Genomic DNA, 7932 nt, shown 5'->3' on the forward strand with positions numbered 1-7932 from the left:
CTCATCTACTGCACTGTAACTCTATGAACTGCACTAACTCATCTACTGCACTGTAACTCTATGAACTGCATCTACTGCACTGTAACTTCAATAACTGCACTAACTCATCTACTGCACTGTAACTCTATGAACTGCACTAACTCATCTACTGCACTGTAACTCTATTAACTGAACTAACTTATCTACTGCACTGTAACTTCAATAACTGCACTAACTCATCTACTGCACTGTAACTCTATGAACTGCACTAACTCATCTACTGCACTGTAACTCTATTAACTGAACTAACTTATCTACTGCACTGTAACTTCAATAACTGCTATAACTCATCTGCTGCACTGTAACTTCAATAACTGCACTAACTTATCTACTGCACTATAACTCTATGAACTGCACTAACTCATCTGCTGCACTGTAACTTCAATAACTGCACTAACTTATCTACTGCACTGTAACTCTATTAACTGCATCTACTCATCTACTGCACTGTAACTTCAATAACTGCATCTACTCATCTACTGCACTGTAACTTCAATAACTGCATCTACTCATCTAATGCACTGTAACTTCAATAACTGCACTAACTTATCTACTGCACTGTAACTTCAATAACTGCATCTACTAATCTAATGCACTGTAACTTCAATAACTGCATCTACTCATCTACGGCACTGTAACTCTATTAACTGCATCTACTCATCTACTGAACATGCAAACTCCACACACACACAAGTCGGAAGCGGGAATCGAACCCCCAACCCTGGAGGTGTGAGGCGAACGTGCTAACCACTAAGCCACCGTGCCCCCCGCTCATGTACTCATACTCATAAAAATGCGCCGATACCAAATACTGATACCTCATGTGACTCAACTGACAGAACTGACTGAAATTTGTGGTTTGTAAGTTGGTGACAATATAATTATTTATTTTTTCATAATGTGGTTATGGTGGAATTGTTTATAACTATGTAACTATTCTATTTTATTAGTCTCAATGTGTTGTGCTTGTAAATTGTTCACCTCACCAAGAAAAAAAATAAAGGTGCAGGCATCAGTATCTGTGAGCACAAGAAGAAATATCAGTACTCGTAATCGGTGTTTTAAAAATGTTAACGGTGCATAAACACTTAATTTCTAATAACCCAAACACTCAAACTGGACAGAGGTTTACATTTATGCATTTCGCAGACACTTTTATTTAAGGCACCTTCATTCTTGCATTCAAGAAATACATTTTTTTTAATCGTATGTGTTCCGTGGAATTCAAACACACATGCTGTTATAACACAATACCAGTTTAGCTACAGAAATATTGAGCTTTCAGATTTTTCAAAGCATAAAGAAATACAATTTAACCATCACCACATGTACATCTATAACATGTAACGTAATGTGTGCTGTTTAATTTAATTCAGACCGTTATCAGTTCAAATGAGCTTTGATTTGTAACTTAGCATGAGAGAGAGAGAGATGGAGAGAGACAGAAGGACAAAGAGATAAAAAGATAATTTTTACTGCCAAATCTTTCTAGTCTTTAATCATGTAATTAAACAATCTCTCTCACACAGACATATAAGAACATTTGCATGTGGATGATCTCATGATGTACAAGCTCTGCTGTTTTTCTGCTTCTCTCCCTCGCTCTCTCTCTCACACACACACCTCCTCTCTGGCTCTTTGTTATTTAGGTTGGACGTTTTCTGGATTTCAGAATCTCTGATGTAATGTAAGAACCTTAATAACACTCTTATGCGGTTGCTAGGTGTGTGTAACTGTCGCCTGTTTAAAAGTGCGCTAAAGTAGATTAGGACAGATCCCAAAAGTGAAAGCCTGTCTGTGTGTGAAGCGTTTCTGATGAACTAACCCCAAACATACATAAAAGCACATAATTATGATGCCTAAAAGAAACAAACATGCGCATGCACGAACCTGCATTGCTGTGGTTCTGTGTGTTGTTTGTCTTTTGTGATGTGTGATGATGAGAGAGTTTAACATCTAAGATAAAAAACATATAAACATCTGAAAAAACAAGCAGTGGAATAAATGTCTCACGACAGTAATCAGTGAACTGTTTTCCAGATCCTGGAATAAACCTGAGCTCTTGAGCTTTTCCGTAACAGACATAGGGGGAAAATCGTGAAATGTGCATGTGTGCGTATTTAGTTTTCCGCCTTTAATGTAATTTCTTTACATTATTCGTGCCAATTAGCATACTTGCATACTTGAGTTGCAGATTGGTTGCATATGGTGTTTTCATTGTCACACAGGTTCTTGATCCCTCTCTCTTCCTCCACTTTCTCTCTTCTGTTCTGTCTCTTATTATTAAAGGCTTAGGTTCAGTAGGATACCAGCAGCAGTGCCTCCCATCAGTCATCTATGATGTAGCACTTGGGCAGACAGTGGTTCCGCACAGTATGTGGATTAGTGGTTTGTCTTGGTGATGCAATATCCTTTATCTACACTTCAGGAACTGGAGTTTTCCGATTTTATAAAGCATGCAAATAGAATGTAAAATGTATCATAAAAACAGATAATGAAAGGTATTTTGTTCTTTATATAAGAAATGAACTTTTACATATCTAACTTCCAGTTCACAGCGACCTCACAGCATGTCACTGCGGTTACCATTAAATAAAGACTCACATCTCAGTCCTTTCCTAATCTTATAAATTCAGACGGCTGAAATGTGAGTCTTTCATGTTCTTGTTCATTAAAAATGGCAAGCATATTCTTTTTTATATATATCTTTTACTTCACATAAGAAATAAGAATGTAAATTAGGACAATTTCATGAATAAATTGTATTGTTGTTTCTAAATTGTAACCTTGGATGTAATTTTGAAAAAATGTAATACTGTGATGTCAAAGTTGAAAAGGACTTTTTTATCATTTTTATTGTATAACCAGTGAGTAATCCTTATGATTTATGACCAAAAATAAAACTCACGAAATATGAAGACAAAAGGGTTCAGAAAGACACCAGTGATTGTATAAATAAATGAATATGTAAGTCAAGCCTATTTTTTAATATCTCTTAATATAATGTATTTGATGTTTCTATTCACTCTTAAAAAGGGTGCTTCAAAAAGTTATTAGATGCCATAGAAGAACCTTTTATTTCCATAAAAAAAACCTTTAAAGAACCTTTCTGTATCACAAAAGGTTTAAAGGTTCTTAAGATTATAAGAAGGAATGAAAGAGATGGTTCTTTTAAGAACCTTTGACTGAATGGTACTTTAAAGAACCAAAAAGGTTCTTCTCTGGGAACGCTGTGAAGAACCTTTTAAGCACCTTTATTTTGAAGAGTATTGGTTATCAGAAAAGATTCCACAAACACAACCTGGATTGTTTACATATTAAACAATTACAGTTTCTTTATTAAAGGGATTGTTCCCCTAAAAATAAAAATGATGTCACCCTGAGTAAATGATGACAGAATTTTGTTAAAATACCCTTAATGATCTTTAATATTTCTATATGTAAGGGCATCTCTCCAATCTTACAAAAGAGCAGATATTATAAGACAGTCTAAGTCATCCAACAGTAACTACTCAAAGGATTTCCTTAAAAGCAAACAGGACTTATCGGCATATGAAGTAGAACTCGCACACATCTGGAGTCGAAGTGCGTTTTAATCCAAATAGATCATATTTAGCTGAAAAACAGACATGTTTTTCTGTCTGAACCATGACTGTTGTTGGCTGACTGATTCAATTCTCATGCAGTTCAGGTTCCCCTTCTGTTTACTTTAAAAACATATTTTTATATACATCATTCATGGCACTCCAGATCTATTGGCTAAAGAGAGCTTTCAGTATCCAGTTTATGCAATATACACTTAAATTAACTTGATCTGTGATGGCTTCTCATTCAATTTCCTGAATCCCTTTCATTTCAGTAGTAATGATATTACTAGCCAGCTAAAAAGTCCCAGAAGGTTAGTAAAAAAAAAGAATAAAGCAAGACAAAAAAAATCCTCAATAAAACCTCTTGAAGAAATGTATTAATTTATTTTATATTTTAGGTTTTTTAACAAAGCAGGTAACTATAAAGTTGCTCTGTTCAATTGCGACAGCTGAAAGCTTAAAGATGAGAATTGTCTATTATTTTTGAATGCTCCAAGCTGCAGATGACCTACAAATGGCAACCTTCTTCATAGTTATGTGCAGCATTACCCGTATATGATTTCATTTAATCATTTGTTTGACATCTGCTCTATGTATAAATATCAGGCCACGTTTACAAAGGCAGACTGATGTTTATATCTAGAGGCAGTTCATTTCCTGTGATTTTTTATTGCCCTTGTAGTGGTTTAGATTTAGCAGTCTTAAGACAAAACAAGCCCTCATGATCTCTCAGAGATAAGACTTTCAATGGACTTTGCTGTATTACTGAAAGTTGACTATCAAATGTCTACTGCAATTGACATATTGACAAACAGACGAGTGGTGGGGCAGAGATAAGACATTAATGAGATAATGCAAGGACGTGATGAGGCAGCTTTTCTACCACAGTCTACTTTAACATTGTGTTGTAGTGCAGTTGTTTTGCATCATTGTTTAATTCCACAGCAGCAACATTTCATTTCAGCCGTTGTGACATGGTTTAAGGTATAGCGCTTTACTGAATAATAGTCTGACTGAAATTGTTTAGACATTTACATAAATGCTGCAAGATCCCTTTTGTCTTGTTGACAATCTCCAAAGGTATCTCAGCTCATCTTTTGAAGGACTTGTAATAATACAATGTGTTTTGTTCTTTAAAATATAACATAAAATATAATGCCTAAATATGTGTGTACATATTGACAAATATCATACATGTGTCCTATTGTGTGAAATACCAGAAATTAAGAAAACTGTTATTAATATATTATTTCATATTATTATATTTATAATTTGAAATTGCATAACACAAATTGATATTCATTGTTAGTGTTGTTTTACAAGATTTTATGAACTTTTTGAACTGTTTATATAGATGTGTATGTGTACGAATCTGGTATTTCATATTACTTTAAGGCCTGGTTTCAAAGATAAGGCTCAGCTTGAGCCAGAGCCATGCCTTGGTTAAATCAGGATATTTCAGTCTCTTATTTAAAAAGAAAAAACATATATATTACCCATTTCCTATGAAGGAAATCCTGCCCTGCATTTCTTGTTCTTATGTTTTATTGTGTTTCCCTCATAAATTCGTTGTGGATGCTGTTTCATGTTGACTTTCATATCAAAAACACAATACCTAAAAACTATTCTGCACTCAAATTGCACTGGTATACAAATTCGTTTGTGTCATTTTTTTGCTTAAACGGTAAAGAGCAAATAATGTTATACATTTGTGTATTTAAACAGAGCTGTTTTTGTGATTACTGAATACTCTCTTCTCATCTTTCAGCCTTACTGAAAACTCTGAATTAAACCGTGTCACCAAATGTATGTTTGTGTGCAGTGAATCAAAAGGAGATTTCTTTCATATTTCTTGTTGGTATGACCACTACGTCATGCTTTCTTAGAAATTGTTTAGCAAAGGTAACATCAGCCAGTCAAATAAATGCACATTTCTGATTGCACAAGAGATTGATTTCAGGGTTGCAGGAGAAGAAAGGAATGGATAGATTTTTAAGACTTAAGTGGCACTGATACAAGAGTAGCGTGCAATCTGAACATCTCATATAGCCACTCATACACACACACATAGCTTTCTAAATGCACTCTCTTTATTGTTGCTCTTTTATACTTCGATAATATTTTATAAAACATAACATTTGGAAAGAAATCACATTTCTGGACTTTTCATTTATCTGGTTGTTTTGGTTCTTTCATCAAAGGCGTAGCTTAGAGTACACACTTTAATTCTTCATTACCCAGAAAGCATTTATGTTTGTGTGTAAGCATGTGTGTGTGTACATTTATTCCACTGTTCAAATTAAGAGGATACAGCTGCTCCTTTAGATTTTGCAAACAACCCCAAAACCAATCTTTCTATTGCGCCTTCTGCTGAAGAGTGTGAATTACAAACAGCTGCATGCGGAACGGCAAGATATTTTGTGTGTGTGTTGCCTGACCCCTTCATTTCCTGTGTCTGTATAAATGTTCCTGCCGATTGTTCCTTGGGGTTGTATCAGAGACACAACCAGCGGCCAACCACTTCCGGCAAAGACTCGCACACCCATCTCCTGTCTCTTTGCAGCAGCTTCAAATGAGAGAAAGAGATTGTTTGTTTGTGTGCTGGTCTTGTTAAAAATATCCGATAAAAACAAGATGCCGTCTGTTTATTTGAATATATTGCACAGTTGAGTGACCAGAATACGCTGAGAAAAAACACATAAAAGGTCTTCAATCAGCTAACCACATTATGTCCCAGACAATATTGCTTTTGTAACCACAGATTGTTCTCCTTCTTTGTGTTTTGTGTATGCGTGTGGGTGTCGCCCAGCCGTACTTGAACTTGACGACTGTTTGCTTTGGAAATTGAATGATATTTCTCAGAGCATACCCGTTCTCACTTGCATACATGTGCTGCTGTCTTGCTGTCACCAACCGTCTTTCTCCCCTGGCTCTTTTCCATCCAGCAGGGACTTGACAGCGCTGGGAATCGCGGGCCAGTTCTTTGAGTGAGGGTTTGTAACAGGGCGCAGCCCAGCCTAGTTTTGGCACCCGATGCTTTTGGCTTTGGTTTTCTGGCTTATCCGTGCTAACAAGTTTGGCTGTATTCTCTGCTGAGATGCTTGGCCGTTGCATTAGCGCTGAATTAATTCAAGACATGCTAGTGCATTTGTGTGACTATGTTGAAACCTTCAGGATGAATTAAACTTCTTGCCAGGACTTAACTTACTGTAACAGTCATTTTTATTTCAACTTATGCAACGAAATCGATGCGGACTATCTCATTTAAGCCGTAACACAAGAAATTACTTGTGAAAAAACAACTTGGACCTTATTTACTTTAAATGTATTTAGTTTTCTTCCAGCCAGTTTAATATTTGCAACGTGCTATAGGGAGAAAATAAAGCAAACTGACTAACTGTCGCTGTAAGTCTGTTTATAACATGCAGACTACACAATGTGGTGATGTTGTACATTAAATACACCAATATTAACTTCCGAAGTATCTAAAATTGTCTTCTGTAAAATATTATTTAAAGCAACAAGGAAAATAAATGCTATTTCGGCTCAATAAGAACACTATACACTACTTCTCAACCCACTGTTGGGTCAAAAAGGAACAAACTTTCACTGTAAAAAAAATCTTTTCTGGCAGTTAGGGAACCAGAAACAAACATAAACACTCATAAGTAGCATGGGTATACATGTCACAATAGCAAACAATTCATTGATTTTCCTTTTATGCCAAAACACATTGGGATATTAAGTAAAAATCATGTTCCATGAAGATATTATGCATATTTTGCATCTCTGACAAATATTGTCCTATCTTGATAAACCATACCTCAACGGAAAGATTATTTATAAAGCTTTCGGATAATGTATCTGGAATATGACTGGTTTTGTATTCCAGTGTCACGTAGACAGTAAAATAAAAGTACAGCAAATTTACAGAATTTAATGTAATTTTACGGTTATTCAAAAATACTTTAAAAATTAAATTAATGCAGAACATTAAATATATTTGATTTAGATCCAGGATTTTAAAACCCAACAGTTGCATTTTTGACTCATTGTTGGGTTGATTAAAAACCCAGTTTTTAGAGTGTACTATCAAACAAGCCAATATTTACTTTGTCCACAATGACAGTTTTTTTCCTATTGGTTAAAAGATTAATAGACTAACCTGTAGTACTTAACAATATACTACAATTCCTTAAAGCAGGTCGCATGACTAAAACCCAGTATGAAAGCCAAGAAAACTAAAGCAACCCCCTTCGACAACTTTTTGTCATGCTAAATAAATGGTAAAAGAAGGGTAAGAAAG

Source organism: Triplophysa dalaica, chromosome 4 (assembly GCF_015846415.1).
Source record: "Triplophysa dalaica isolate WHDGS20190420 chromosome 4, ASM1584641v1, whole genome shotgun sequence".
Classification (NCBI taxonomy): domain Eukaryota; kingdom Metazoa; phylum Chordata; class Actinopteri; order Cypriniformes; family Nemacheilidae; genus Triplophysa; species Triplophysa dalaica.